Genomic DNA, 16,364 nt, shown 5'->3' with positions numbered 1-16,364 from the left:
GAGTATAGGTCTGCCGCAATTATGACATGCAATGGTTTTCTGTTTATTTTTATATCAATGCAGTCATGAGCTCTCATCAACCATTCCATCTTCCCCGATTTAATTTATAAAACACACCTTGATAACACTGATTGGTCAAAAATGACCTGTCAGAAGAAAGCATCCCAGTCTCATCCTCTCCTTCTTGGCTGTGGTCAGACTTATACCTCCTTCTTTGAGAGGGTACCTGGATAGAAAGGAAAGTATCTAAATGACTAGAGCAGCGACAAATTCTGGCTTGAGCCAAGCAACTCACTCTGGTGGCTGGCAGCATGGTGTGGGCCTCTTCCTCAGGATGGTGTTGAAATGTTCCTCCAAAGAGGGGATCCAGGCCATTTCTATTTTATTTTTTTTTTAAACTTTTGAAACCTTAACTTTCAAATCTCCCCTCCCTTTAATCCTCCATCAACACTGCTTTATTTCTTAAAGGACTAATGAGAGGTCTAGATAGCAGTCACTTTTCCACCTGAAATTTTTCTCTTTCCAGGAAAAGCACCATAAACCCTCGTTCCCCAAGGAGTTGATGATAGTCGGTGGGTGGATGTTAAATCAAGAGTGAGAGATTCTCGGAGAGGATGGAATGGATTTAAATTCATTGAGTTACTCAGCTGCACTGGGTCAATCGCTCTGAGGCTTTGGTGAATCAGGCCTTGTGGGTTTTTCCAACAGCCTGTGAGCTTCAATTTACATACAACTAGAGATTCAGAGGCACAGATGAATTCACAGGAGTCTTTTGGGCAAAAATCTCCAAAAAGGTCCCCTAGTACCCACTGGATGTTTTCTATTCTCTGAACTCATTTAGATGTTTTTTATGCTCATTAAAATGGCCTTTTTCTTTTAATGTGGTTAAAAAAAAAGAAGACAAACAACATCGAAGGGCCCAACTCTAATCTTATGAATGGACACTAAAGTCCTACCTATGCCTTGGGGCTGTCGGTATGGCATCTTTCTGTTAGCAGTATATCTTTGGGGATGCTGAGCTAGTGTGCTGTTTGGAGGACCAGTGCTTTGAGGGTACAACAGGATTGAGAGTTGGGGTGCTGGGTATTGCTGCTGGGAGTCCTGGGGGAGCAGAGGAGGGATACCATGTTTTGGGGTCATCCTGGACAGTGCTGTTTTACTCTGAGTCAGGCTGCCAGAGGAAAAGAAAGAAAGGGGAATGGGGCTGATGTGGAAATGGTCGCAATAGATGCAGTGGCTCTTCTATTCCCTCCCCACTCCTCTCCTCACACACCCCTGGGGGGAAAAGCAGAGTGCTTCTGGGTGATCACCTCTCCTTACCCTTTCACCTTTTGCTTTCCTAGACCCTGCTGCTGCCTTGGTGAGGCAAAACCAAGCTGTAGCAAGTCCCACCATTCCACCCGTCTATTCTTCTCTCCACTATCCCTGTGGAGACAGGCCATTGAAAAAGGTTGTTCGTCTTCCCTGACTCACATGTTGCTCACAGTCTATGGGGGAGGGAGAACAGGAATCCTATCCCCATTTTACACATGAGGGTACTCAAGGACAGAGAAGAAGGGAATAGCCAGAGGTCATACAGCAGGTAAGTGGCAGAGCCAAGATTAGAATCAATTAATTATGGTACTTATTAAGCACATAAATACCAAGCACTGTTCTAAGCAGTGGGTAGATGCAAGATAATCAGTTTGTACACAGTCGCAGTCCCACATGAGACTCACAGTCTAAGTAGGAGGGAGAAGGGTTTTAATCCCCATTTTACAGATGAAGTAACTCAGGCAAAGAGAAGCTAAGTGACTTACCCAAGGTCACACAGCAAACACGTGGGAGAGACACATGAAAAGTAGTGTGGCTTAAGGGATAGAGCATGAGCCGGGAAGTCAGAAGGACTAATCCCCATTCTAATCCCTGTTCTGCCACTTGTCTGTTAGGTGACCTCAGTAAAGTCACTTCACTACTCTTTGCCTCAGTTACCTCATCTGTAAAATGGGGATTAAGATTGTGAGCCTCCTGGGGGGCAGGAACTGTATCCAAACTGATAATACCCCAGCATTTAGCACAGTACCTGGCACTTTATGCATTAATAAAAAAAAAAGAGGGGGATTGGAACCCAGACCACCTGACTCCCTGTCCTGTGCTCTTTCCATAAGGTCATGCTACCACTTCCCCAACATCTTGCCATGTCCCACCCAGCCCTGAACTGATTGCCACCTGGTCTTGCTGAGCATACTCCTGATCCTGACCCCCTAATTCTGTGATGGTGAACTGTTTCAGCTTCAGCTCTTATGGGACAAATACTGTTTTATCCTGGAAGGTTTCCTTTTCTGTTACCCTTGACCTGGAAACCGTGATAATGAAAGGTATGAGAGGAAGGAAGTTTGAGTTGGGCCAACTTGTGTGATGTCCACGTGCAGCAATGTGGCAGGACCTGTTAGATTCAGTGAATTCTGGGAGAGCGGCAGAGGACGGGCAGCAGCAAATCTTTCCTCCTACTTATTTACCCCCCAAGCAATGACTTCCTAACCTAGAGGAAAAGCTCCCACTGCTGTATTTACAACCCAGCTCTGAAGAATTTTGGTTCATGGCTCTCCTTCTGGACGATTCTGGGAAAGGTCACTGAGCCACCAGGGGCCTTGATTTCTTCATCTGTAAAGTGGTGATCTTAATGATTTTCATGAATCCCCCATGAGCCAGAGAAAATGTTTAAAATTTGCAGAGGTGTTCACCTGGAATAATGACCCCCTGTACTTAGAAAGCTGTTTTTATCTGGGGACCTCAAAAGGCAATATAAATGTTAATGGGAAGCAGAATGGCCCAGTGGATAAAGCACAGAGGACTTGGATTCTAATTTGACTCCACCATTTGCCTGCTGTGTGACCTTGGGGAAGTCACTTTACTCTTCGTTTCCTCAGTTACAAAATGGAGATTTAATATCTGTCCTCTCTCCACCTTAGATTGTGAGGCTCATGTGGGACAGGGACTGTATCTGCCTGATTAATTTGTTAATCAGTTACTTGTTGCCTGATTAACTTGCTTACCTCAGATCTTAGAACAATACTTGACACCTAACAAGCACTTAAATATCATTAAGCCAACCACCCTTTACCCCCCCCCCCCCAAAAAAACAACAACAACCACCTCCTTTACTCTCAGAATAACCTTCTTGGGGAAATGTCATCCTTGCTACTTGGCAGCTACACATATAAATGCACTTAAATATGCCTCCCACTCACTTGGATAATCTTTCAGTGCCTCAGTTTCCTCATAGAGGGGAGAATAATCTTTTATTCCTCCCTCCTTCCTGGGCTATCATAAGAGGAAATGAAATAGTTGGCATAGAAGAGATATAAAAATTTAAATGACAAAAATTACAAGGCTTTATTATTGTCTCCTATTGGGAAGGGTAAATAAATTCAGTTCTGTCGGACTACCTGGGTCATACACCAATCAGAAATTCATTAGTCTTTGAGTCTTCTGAACCACCCAATCTACAATGCTGACCTTACACATCCTTTGGAAAAGGGAAGAATCAAGATGCTGATTATTAGCACCTGATGGTTTATATTTTTAAGCTTTTAGAGGAGAAGCGTATAACATTCCCAAAGAATTATTATTCACGCTACTTAACCTCCAAATATTTTTCTTGTTAGAAACACAGTTCTTGCTTTTCTTTTCTCTGACAAAACATGGATTAATTTACCACACAGGGCATTTTTATCTATCAAAACGAAACAAACACTATGAAACTGGATGCTGGGTTTGATGAACTGTGCTTGGCACATAGTAAGTACTTAAATACCATCATTATTTATTGTTATGAGTCTCATGGACTGCAATATCAGGTATTGGGATGAAGGCTTTTCAGCCTTTGTGCAGATGTGGAAATGTAAAGAAATGGAAAAACAGTACTGAACAACCCATTTCATTCCTAGAATTTGCTTGGAGAATAACCAAGGAAATTGGAAGTCTCATATAAAGTCTAATCTGAAGGAAATTCAAGATTGGCCTTTTCTGTGGAGATAACAGACAGCTCAAAGTCAACGGATTATAGGTTTTCTGTATGTGACAGATTGATTAAATATTTCAGAATGAGATGAATGTTTTAGTCAAGGATTGAAGCCCATAACTTATTTTAGTTAATAAACCTTTAAGCGCATTGAGACAAATTTTTTTAAAAGGAGACAGTCATTGTTGTCCTAAACAACTCTCCCATCCAAGGGTCTCTTAGGGGCTGCACAGAAGAAAGAAAGCTTCCTCTACCCCTTCCCTTTGTGTATAAAACAGGCTTTAACCAAGGAAACTACTCGGGGTAGAGCTGTTTAGAGGGCAATAAATCAATTAATGGCTTTCATTGAGAGCTTACTGTGTGCAGGGCACTGTACTAAGTGCTTGGGAGAGTACAGTAGACATATTCCCTGACCACAGGAGCTCACAGTCTAGCAAGGGAGAGAGACAGTAATATGAATAAATGAGTTATGTAAAGGTATGTAAGTGCTGTGGGACTGAGTGTGAGCTGAAAATCAAGTGTTCAAAGGGTACAAATCCAAGTGTATAGGCAATGCAGCAGGGAGAGGGAGTCAGGAAAAAAGCTTAATCGAGGAAGGAAATTAAAAGGGAAATGGAAAGAGTGCCAGAATACACTAAATCTCTCATTAGTTCTGCCACCTAAATCTCATTCTACTCCACTGCCTGATTTCCATTAGTACTGCCTTCAACTCTTATAGACCTTGAGTACGAGGGCTTCTTTTCATGGCTGACAAATTCTCCAAGACTCTAAATTGGGAAAAGCAAGACTAACCTACTTTGTCAAATTGGAAGCTATATGGCTAGAAATGAGAGTGTGGGTTTTCTTGATAGAATGCTGCTTAAGATCTGGTGTGCACTGCCAGTCTAGTGGAGGATTCAAAGTTTTTGTGGTGTATTCAGAGAGAAGGTAATTCAGGTTAAAAAGTATATTGATTTACCTTTAATTATCTATATGTAATTATTGATATTTCATTATATGTGATGCTGGAATTTACCAGATAATTGCTCAACACTCCTCTTTACTTCAATGGCATAGACCCAACTGAAGTGATAATTGGTCAAAGAATAAGGTCAAATACAAGTCAGAGAGAAAAATCACAAAACCATGTTGCTTTAAAGACTATAGCTTGTTTCTTTTGCAAACTAAAGCTCCTCACAGTTGGCTTCAAGATTCTCTATCATCTGACTCCTCCTTTCCTAAATGTTCTCTTCACCTGCTCTTCCCCAATTCTGTTCCTCCCAAGCCAACCTTCTATCTATACCTCCCTCTTAGCTTTCCCCTCCTTCATGCTCTTGCTCAAGCTATTCTCCCCCAGCTTGTAACTCCCTCCCCTATCCTCAAATCAAGCGGCTCTGCCGCTTGTCTGCAGAATGACCTTCGGAAAGTCACTTTTCTGCACTGAGTCTCAGTTTCCCCACCTGTAAAATTGGGATTGAAAACCTCTTCTCCCACATTTCAATTGCAAACCCCATGGAGGACAGAGGCTATGTCCTACCTCTCTTGTATCAAACTCAGCACTCAGTACAGGACTTGGCACATGGTAAGCACTTATCAAATACCAAAGTTATTAATATTATTATTACTATTCACAATCATATTTGAGTTTTGTGTGAGCACTGTACAAAACACTTGGGAGAATACAGTACCACTGATTGATTGGCCTGTTTTGAGCCCCTGTGAGATTGGAGAATTGTGGAGAGGCGACACTATGGGGTCAAACTCCAGTGTTTTTTGGGCTGAAGTCTCACTTTATGGCCATTCAGCTCTCTACTGGCTGGGAATTCACTGCTTAGTAGCTCAGCCAGTGTAGGGGAGAAGGAAATTGGGTGAAACTGTCAGTTTTACTACAATCAATCAATTGTATTTGAGTGCTTACTGTGTGCTATGCATACTTAGTACGTTGTCCTAAGCATTTGGGAGAGTACAATATAACTAGTAATAGAATTGGTAGACATTCCCTGCCCACAGTGAGCTTACAGTATAGAGGGCAAGACAAGCATTAATATAAATAAATGAATTACGGATATGTACATTAGTGCTGTGGGTCTGAGGGAGGGGTTAATACAGAAGCAAATCCAAGAGCAAGGGCAACACATAGGGAGTGGGAGGAGAAAAAAAATGAGGGCTTGGGCAGATATGGTTTCTTGAACGAGATGTGCCTTGAATACGGCTTTGAAGGTGAGGAAAGTAATTGTCTGTCGGATATGAAGAGGGAGGATGTTCCAGGCTATAGGCATGACGTGGGTGAGAGGTTGATGGTGAATAGATGATACTGAGGTAGAGTGAGTAGGTTGGCATTAGAAGAGCAAAGCGTGCGGGCTGTATTGCAGTAGGAGAGTAGTAAGGTAGGAGGGAGCAAGGTTATTATTATTATTATTTTCATTATTAGACAGCCCACAACTTTCCCTGATTAATTTCCCAGTACCCTGAGCTGTATCATTTTGCCAGCTCTAACATTTGTGAATTTATAGCCTTCATAGCACTTATGTATAATGTCCACTCTATTTGATCACCCACTTGTTGGAAACATTTTTATGTTTGTTTTTGCTATTAGATGGTAGGCTTCTTGTGGGCAGAGAATGTGCGATTTGATATTCTGTACTTCCAAAGCACCTTCACAGTACCAAATGTGCCCTCGCAAAATGCTGCTACTACCACTATTATCACCTACAAGAGCACCAACTGGGCTGAATACAGTTATTGTTAAAAATCAAACATCTAGGAATTTAAAGGATCATTCTTAGGGACTAAATTCAAGTAAATTGTCCAAATAAAGACTCTCACAACAGTCTCCATTTCCATCTTTCTCATGGCTTCTCTTTGTTTGTTTTGCATTTTAGGATTTTACAACGAAGTTCCGGAGTATTTAAAACTAATGCCGATATATTGAGTTTACATTACAAGCAAGTTAAAATTCCCAGCCTGTCAGAGCACTTCTCCTAGGATACCAGGAAAAGCAAAGTTCAGCTAAACTGCACAATTAATTCTAAATCACTTCTGAGTGGAGAGAAAAGGTTGCGTTAAAGCTATTCTGTTCTCTTCCTAGGGATTTAAGGTCAGTTTCAAGAAACAGAATTACTATTCTCTCAAAGCTGCCTCTCTGATTTGTATTCTTGTAATTATCTTCTTAGATCCTCTTCTTTTTTAACTTGTAAACTCTGCTTAATAAATCAATTTGAGGATTAGACACATGTAAATATACCTACTCAGACAGTAAGACAAACAGAGATGAAACAGGGCAGTGGTTGTAAGACTCTTTAGACTGATGTCTTACTTTTTGGGTTCTGGGCAGATACTCTTCATTTAAGGAAGCTCGGCCCTGTAGTATCCATGGGGAAAAAAACAAACCAGGAGCTGAACCTTTTGATTTATGGAAAAATGGTCTCCATGGACTAAATCAGAAACTTTTGGGTTAAGTTGGTAGGACCTCATTATTCAAATACAGTATGGTGACAGGAGGATTTAGATCAGAAAAAGAAGTATGCACATTATGTTGACTACTGATTGTATATAGGTTAATGGCAATCAATAAGCAGACATTGAGTCCCATCTGGGCCATCCCTTCAATTATGGTTTACAAGGAAAAGGTGGGAACAGGTAAAGCTTCACTTTCTATCTGGGCATCCTGTGATTACCCCTGAAGGGAGGTCAAGAGAACCATGAATTGCTAACTGAACAGGTTACAGAGCATCAATCATATTTATTGAGAGCTTACTGTGTGCAGAGCACTGTAGTAAGTACTTAAGAATGTACAGTATAACAGATGATGGACACATTCTCTGCCCACAACTAACTTACAGTCTAGAAGATTCATGAGGTTTTCCAGAGCAATGAAACTCTGCTTCAACTCACCTCCAGAGTTGTCAAGAGCCCCTTTCTTAGAGGTCAAGTGCTGTGTACCTTCGCTTTTCAAGAGATTGAGGTTACAGCTTCTACAGTCGTAGGCACAGACAGAAGACATCAGCAAGAATAGAGAACAGAAAGCCTACACTTGATCAATGGCAACTTGCTTTTGGGATGAAGGGATTTCCAGAAAAAGGTATTCCAGAAAATAGGAGTCTTTTTTTATTAGATCAACCTCCCTCCTAGTTTAGCTAGATAGATAATGAACAGAATCAGCATTCCTTACTCCTTACTGAGCAAAACGAGCTCTTCACCGTGGGGGACTGGCTATTCTATTTGTAAGACTATGCCTGAACACACATAGCTTTAGTCCATGAGCTACACAACAACTTTTGTTCCCTAAGAATTTCCTAAAATATCATTCTACTCATGTCTCCCCACTCTTCAGAAGCCTCTAATCAATACCCATTCTTCTCCACATCAAGCAGAACCCCCTGACCCCTGGCTTTAAGGCACGCGATCAGTTCTCTGCCTCCTGTGTATCCTTGCACTTGTCTACAACCCACCTTGCCCCTTTATTCTTGTCAAAAATCAGTCTACTCCGGTGCCTCATTCTTGTTTAATTCTGCTGCTGAACTCACATCTGCTTGTCATTCTGAATTCTCGCCCCCACTTCATATCTGACAGACCACTGCTCTCTTCATCTCCAAAGCCCTTCTGAAATCACATCTCTAGGAGGACTTCTCTGATTAGTCACTCATCTCCCCATTTATATCTGCTCCCAACTGCCACTTTGTCACTTCCATAACACCTAAGGACATGGGTACTCACTCCCTCTCCAATCCTATCACACTTACGTATATATCTTTAAATTCTACTACTTCTCCATACCAGTAATTTATTTTATTTTTTCCCTTCCCTACATAGACTGTAAGGTCCTTGGAAGTAGGGATTGTGCCTATTCTTTTGCACTCTTCCAACAGTGATGGGTCACACATGCTATGAGAAAGAAGAGAAGAACGATAACATCTGAATTTGGTTTTTCTTGAGAGGGAGAGTTTAAAGGGGAAAAAGTGGATGGAGAAAAATGTTATAACTACAGGGAAAGGTGGGATAAGGGAAGTAGCATGCTGGATGTTCGTCACCAAATTCTCCCTCGAATTTCCTTAGTCTGGCTTCTGTGACTCAGATTTACACTTCCAGCTTGAGAAGTAAACACTGATGAAAACAGTGGAAATGGAAAAGTTTTCCTGTGGGAATGCTGAACATATTGCTGTTCTAGATTGTGCATTTGATTCCTCTGTCCTTTCTATTGCTGGGCCTCGGGATGCAAGATTTGATGCAGCAAGGAGTCATAACCAGTGGAAGAGAGACTTGCTGCCTCAGCAACTTGAGAAATTATTGGCACTGTGGATCGACATACGTGTTCTAAGAACTAATTTGTAGCCCGGCTGTCTCATTTCTCCACTATCTCTCAGAACTGGAGTCTCCTTCTAAGGGATTCCAGAACCCAACTTATTGAGAGAATGTGTATTCTGGCTCTGGGTTCTCCATTCTACTTGCCAGAAACCTAAGTGGCCAATCTGGAGTCCACATCTATTTTGGAGCAAGACTTCTTGCAAGGTCTTTTCCCATGGAAAATGTCAGTTTGGGACCTGAATCTTCCCAGAACAAGCCCAGCTTTAGATGCCGATGCATTGTCAACAAGGATTGTACGATGTCATTAGAACCAGCTCTTTCAAAGCCACACTTTACTAGCCCAAACCCCCCTCTTAAGCCTAGGCACTTAGTAGGGGTTTGTTTTTTTTTACTTTTTTTATAGTATTTATTAATCAATTACTATCTACCAGGCACTGTACTAAGCACTGTGGTACATACAAGCTAATCAGGTTGGATACAGTTCCTGACCTATGTAGGACTCACAGATGATATAAAAGTTAAGTGGCTCAGCCAAGATCACTCAGCAGACAAGAAGAGGAGCCAGGATTAGAACCCAAGTCTTTCTGACTCCCAGGCCTGTGCTCTATCCATTAGGCTATGCTGCTTCTCGATACTGTTCTGGAGTGGGGGTGAGGGTTGGAGGAGAGGGTTCAAGGCACAGTCCAAGAGGGAGTGTGTATGTGTGTGGGGGGGTGTAGGGTGGGGAGATGGACAAGGTACATAGCACAGGGCTTTCAGCCAACCTGTACAGCAGCCATCAATTAAGCAATTTACCAAACCAATCAGGATGCATTCTGACAGTCCAACAGTCCCATCCCAAAGATGGAAAGAGGGGCCAGGGAACCCAGATTCATTCAATCGTATTTACTGAGTGCTTACTGTGTGCAAAGCAAATACTAAGGGCTTGGGAGAATACAATAAACAGATGCATTCCCTGCTTACAATGATCTTACATCTACAGCTGACAGTGTGAGTTCTCCTGTTTTCCGTTGCAGAGCATGAGGCATTGAAAGTAATTTTTAAGCACCTACCACATTCAAAGCCCCCTTTTATATGCTCCAGTCCACACATTTTTCATCTTATCACTTCAAAATGCTCAAGTCAGGAAAGTCTAGAATTCTACCTTCATTATAGTAATGATGCTGCTTGTTATTTATGCCTAAAGAGGCTAATGTCAGACTAAGTGAATCTCTGTAGTGGTAATGCACAAGTTTAAATGCAGGTTCTCTTCCATTTTAATAGTAAAATTTACGTGACATCAGCATCTTCAACATTATATTAGGGTCTAAAGAGCAACAGTTCAGAGGACTGAAGAGCTGAAGAGCACAGAAGTTTCTGTTTTAGAGAATAGAGGGAAATGGTTCTAATGAATCAATTTTGCACAAAAATTGCTTGGACACGCATACTCCAACATAACAAAGTTTAGACAGAGTCATTTCAAAATTTAAGAGCCTCTAAAATGGTGACTTTTTCCCTTCCCCTATTGTATCTTTTCAAAATTAGCATACACACATTGAAAAATGTCAAAAGTAGTACTCTTCCAAGCACTCAGTACAGTGTTCTGTACATACTAAGCGCTAAGTGCTTAGTACAGTGCTTTGCATACAGTAAGCACTCAGTAAATGCAATTGAATGAATAGTAAGTGCTCAATAAATATCATGGATTAATTGATTAAGCAAAGAAATTCAGACCCGATACTGTCCTCTTCACCCTAGATTTATGAACTGTATTTCTATTCCGCAAATTTCTTGAATGGAGCCTTAAAACCCTACAAAGAATAATCTATAGCAAATTAGTCCAAGAGGGTATAAATGCAAGTAACATGATGAAATTAAGATAAGGAAACAGGTTAAGTATCATCACAAAATTCTTAATAAGGAGGACTATTCGACTGTGAAACAGACTTCCAAAGCCAGTGGTAAAAGTCAATGCTTAATTCATTTAAAATCCAGACTGGACCAAATGTTTCACCAAAGCACTTCAAAATACATAACCCTGTGGGGTCAGCCTGTATTACAGGTGGGAGGTGACTAACATAATAGATTTTTCCTTTACATTAATCTTAGAATTAAGATTATTTGCCTTAATTATGCTAACTTGGTCTATGGTGTATATTCTATTATTTTTCACTGCTTCTTTATGGCAATTCTAGTGCACTGATCAAACGCAGGACTGAGTTGAATCAGTTTGAGTAGCCTCACAAGTCACCACAAAAGAACTGGGCAAAACAGCCAGAAACTGAACAGATTTCCTACTTCACTCATTCAATTGTATTTATTGAATGCTTACTGTGTGCAGAGCACAGTACTAAGCACTTGGGAAAGTACAACAGTAGACATTGACATTCCCTGCCCACAACAAGCTTACTTGTGATTCCCTGCCTCGATGGGCTTCTCCAAGGATTGACCCAGAAAAAACAACTCTCCCTCTAGGTAATTCAGGGCATCCTGGCCTCCCTCCAGGCTGGAAAACTGATGGCTACCCTCCTGTTCCTAAGGGACCACGTGCTTGTTTTTGTTTCCTTTCTCAAATGATTTTTGTGGACTTTGATGGATGACTGTTGAAAAGTTGCAAAATTCCATCTCTACAGGAAGCCGGATTTCAATTTGGCGGGGGAGGGTGCATGTCTTCAAAAAGATTTGTGCATGCCAGAGGGCTTGTGTGTATTTGTGTGTGTGTGGTTTGTACCCACAGAAGTAAAGAAAAACAAATGTACACTCAAGCTGCCTTCTCAATCCATTCCCCACACGTTCCATCTCTGCTTCCATCCAACATGCATGAGCAAGTAACAATGGGAATTCAGGAACTGGGTCAGATTTTTTGTGTTCCGCTATGTAGTACAGCACATTTTCTAACACCTAGTCCCCTTCCATTCAGGTTGTTCGCTAATTTCAAAACGGTATCTCCCAAAAGGAGGCAAACTGTTGAATATATTTGCGTGATCTCTAAATCTGTTCCCTCTCACTTGACTTTACACTGATTTTCACAACTGGTCACATGTCATCCCAGGGTGAGAATACAGGCCGATGCTGAAAGAAGCTACATCTTTGCACTGAGTTGCAGGCTCATCTTAGCTCTGGCATAATTCTCGATACTACACTTAACGAAGGTGTCGGCTTTTACATTCAAACATTTCCTAGCGGTAGCCAGGAAAGGAGACCAGAGGAAAAATCAGGCTTATTCCCATCTCTGATAGAAGCCCACTCAATTTACCCGTTTTGCAGAGGCATTGTTATTTTTTCTCTTCCAGACTTGCAGGACTTTTTCCATAGACACACCTACTTCATTTTGAACGGCGGAGGCAAGTTTTGAGGGCTGGGACCCCAGCATGCAGATCTGGGCTATAGGGAGATTCTGGCCAAGAGTTCAGAGGACAGATTTCCAGCAGGTCGAAGCACATCATGCCCGTATCCTGCTAGGTAACCAAGTTCATTCCGAAGGATGGACGGCCAAGATCACGGAAGTGCTAGCTTTCTTCTAGAATGACAGGATTTTACGGAGGCGAAATTCTGTTACTGACATCATCGCTTGAGAGGGGAAAAAAAAACACGCACACTTTAAAGATGCCTTGTGACCAGTAGATCACAATTCTCTCTATTCAGTCACTTGGGTAAATAACTTATGTTTTCAAGAATACACATTAGATTTTCTAATTATTAAGCAATGGTATCAGTTACCCCAAAGGTCAGGTGAAACAGCCCATTTACTCAAAGGAATTCTGTGCCTATGCTCTTTCTAAATATACCTGTGAAATTACTGCACATCACATCATGGTACCGTGCATGCAAATGTAACAGACTTAAAATGCAGTGCCAAAATAGAGAGGGGTGGGGAAGATCCGGGGATGCTTGGGAGGGATTTTTCTTCTTTGTATCTCCGGTGGATGGAAACAATCAATCCTTTGCTTAAACAGTGCCTGGCAGGTGCTACAAATGGAAGCAGAGAAACTCAAAGATCTCTCTAGCTCTTTCCCTCATACTAATGTCTTGACTTTAACTGTCCTGGCTTTCTTTCTATCATACAAATACACACGCATGCATTCATTCTTTCTTTCTCTCTCCATCACACACACACACACACACACCTGTGCGAACCGTTTGGCCCAATGATCTCAAAAGAGTTTACCAGTTTGAGTTGTCACTCAGACCCCTTGCATTTTGCATAGCGATCTTATAAAATGAAACAGACGCAGGGCTAAGAAAAAAAATGTATTACCTCGGGGAATCTTTCAAGTTCAAGAGGGGATCTCAGGAGGTTGGGGACGAAACGATGTCGAGGGTGGAGGAATAAATACCTTGGGAAATGAAACCTTTCAGCGGAACGACCCACTTGATTCTTGGACCTGGAATCGCCCCCCTGCCTCCGTGTCTGATAAGAAACCCGAATGGGATATTGGTGGGGGGGGAGATGAGGGCCGCTCCGGGCCTCCCTTTTCCTCATGTTTTTCCCAAAGGTCGGCTCAGCTGGAGCAGGAGCAGGAAAGGGAGCAGGAGCAGGGAGTTGGGAGCGTTCCCGCGGGAGCCCACAGGTTTGCCAACCGCTGGCCAACACCTGGCTGCATCTCGCCTGCTCTTCCAAACCTCCTTACAGCCGGGGCTCCACTTCCCTCACCTCCCCAACCAGGACTGCCCTCGCCAGGGCGAAACATGGCATCGATCAGTCGCCAGCCCGGTCCCCCCCCCCCCCCCCCTCCCCCCCTTAAAGACGGGGTGGCGGGAGAGAGGTCAGAAAGACAAGAGAGCTGAGAGCGCTCATTCATCCAGGCTTATTTACGAGCGCTTACTGGGAGCAAAGCACTGTATTGGGCGCTTGGGAAAATTCACTACAACACCATTCATTCATTCAATCGTACTTATTGAGCGGTTACTCTGTGCAGAGCACTGTACTAAGCGCTTGGAATGCACAATTCGGACACAATCCCAGCCCAACAACGGGCTCACGCTCATTCATCCAGGCTTATTCATCGAGCGCTTACTGGGCGCCAAGCACCGTACTGGACGCTTGGGAGAGTTCACTACAACGCCATTCACTCATTCACTTGTACTTAGTGAGCGCTTACTCTGCGCAGAGCACTGAACTGAGCGCTTGGAATGCACAATTGGGCAAGAGAGAGAGAGAGAGAGAGAGAGGAGACCATCGCTGCCCAACAACGGGGGCTCCCGAGCTAGAGCCCGTCCAGGAGGCGAGGCGGTTGGGCGGGCACAGAGGGGCGGTGGTACCCTAAAATCCGGGATGCTGGGGGGGGGGGGGGCGAGGATGCGCCTCCTCCCCATCCCTCCCTCGGGCTCTCGGGCGGGGGCTCCCCCGAGGGATGGGACTGGGGGTCTTACCGTGGGCGCAGGGACCCTCCGGCCGGCTGCAGGCGGCTCCGGCTCCCCCCGGGCTCCGGCTCATGCTGCGTCCTCCGCGGCCCCCCGCCCCTCGCCCCGTCCAGGGCAGAACTTAGTTGGCCCCCGACATGGCCAACTTGGCCGAGGACTCGCCCTCCCCTCTCCCCACCCGCCCCCGCCCTTCCCCGATGCCCCGCCGGTCCTCTCCGGTGGCCCGGGGCCCGGGGGGGCGCGGGCAGAGCATCAAGGCCTCCCGGGCGACGGGAGGGAGGAGGGAAGGAGCTGGGGAGGCGGGGGCGACAGGGCGACAGGGCGACAGGGCGACAGGGCGACAGGGCGACAGGGCGACAGGGCGACAGGGCGAGGTAGCCCCGGTGGACCAGCGGCAGAGGAGGAGGAGGAGGAGGAGGAGGAGGAGGAGGAAGAGGAGAGCGGCTCTTCACTGCCGCGACCTCCCGGGCCCCTCGCTCCTCTGCGCCCCAACCCGCGTCCCAGGGAGCGGGGCAACTTTCCCTCGCCGCGGCCGGGCGGCGTCCATCGCGGCTGCCGGAGGTCCCCCGCCGAGGCACGGGTCGCCGTGCGTTGCTTTCCTTTCCTCCCACCCCCGCCTCTTATTTAGGGAGTTGCGGGGCGGGGCTGGAGGGGAGGGAGGGGGTCCTCGCATGGGTTTCGGCTTGGCTCGAGGAGGTTGGTGCAAAGCCTCCAGTGAGCCGGGAGAGACGGGGAGGGGTGGGGGGAGAGGGAGGAGGTTTGCAGGGGAGGAAGAGCGGCTCCGGCTCGGGCGGCAGCGAATGGCTGGCAGGAGGTGCATGCGGGAGGCAACGCCGAGGGGGACTCGGAGGAGCCAGCGGCGGGAGGTGCATGCGGGAGGCAGCGTGGCGGAGCACCGCGGGGGCGGGAGGGGAGAGGGGAGGAAGGGCGAGGGAAGCAGCGCTAACTTTGAAGCTCGGCTACCGCTCTCGGCATGAGCCGGGAGAGACGGTCCTAGGAAGGAGTCAGTCCCTCCCTCCCCCGTGCATCCATCCCGGGCTGCCGGGGGCTGCCCGTCGGGGGTGGGAAGGGAGCGACGACCCGAAGCGCAAGCTGTTCAACTACCCCGGCCGGAGGAGCTATTCCACAACTACCCCGGGAGCAGCCCGCCGGGGGCTCCTGCAGAGCGGTCCCCGGCTCACGCTGGAGGGAGACGCTCTCGTCTCCTAGCAACGCTCATCAATCTTCTTCCATGGCGCCCGGGGCGGCCTTCCGATTGGGCAGCTTCGGGAGGCAAGCCACGCCCCTCGAAGGATGCTGCCCCTGCCCCTCCAGCCGCCCTTCGCCTTCTCCTCAACCTTAGCGGGTGGGGACGGGTTGATCGTCGATCTCCATTCCTGTCCACTTCAGACTGGGCGATCTCCCCCTTCTCGTTCGATAAACCCGCAAACGGCCCCCCTCTATTGTCCCCTTCCCCTTTAAAAAAACAAAACGCTTAACTCTCTGCCGTTAGTTCTGGAAGAGGGGAAAACGCTCACGAAACAGCTCAGAAAAGAGCGGTACCAGAGGGACGGAATTACAACGGTAAAATCGCAAGCCCTATTGTTTCATTGAAGCATACCAGTCTATCCTTTGAAAAAAAATCGCCCTACTTATTTTTCCCCCCCCTCCAATGTGATACTGCACTAACATTGGCTTCTTGTCTCAGGGTCCTTAGTTAAGACAAAGACGATTAAACAGTGTTTTAAATGTTGCA

The 16,364-nt window shown here is 45.4% G+C and overlaps 1 protein-coding gene across 5 annotated transcripts in view; it reads right to left on the bottom strand.

The window, feature by feature from the left end:
- GRM3 (glutamate metabotropic receptor 3) overlaps nucleotides 1–15,777 on the bottom strand; it is a 113,794-nt gene extending 98,017 nt beyond the window's left edge. For 2 of the 5 annotated variants that reach the window (XM_039913877.1, XM_029077836.2), the window contains exon 1: nucleotides 14,639–15,773. The gene's annotated coding sequence lies outside the window, so the exon portion shown is untranslated. Of the gene's footprint in view, nucleotides 1–117; nucleotides 227–14,638 lie in introns of those variants that run through there. The other 3 variants (XM_039913879.1, XM_039913878.1, XM_029077840.1) reach the window with 3 other exon arrangements.
- Between the last annotated feature and the right edge of the window lie 587 nt (nucleotides 15,778–16,364).

This window comes from Ornithorhynchus anatinus, chromosome 13 (genome assembly GCF_004115215.2).
Source record: "Ornithorhynchus anatinus isolate Pmale09 chromosome 13, mOrnAna1.pri.v4, whole genome shotgun sequence".
Classification (NCBI taxonomy): Eukaryota; Metazoa; Chordata; class Mammalia; order Monotremata; family Ornithorhynchidae; genus Ornithorhynchus; species Ornithorhynchus anatinus.
Note: the sequence above shows the minus strand (reverse complement) of the source record. Positions and strands in the feature narration are given on the sequence as shown.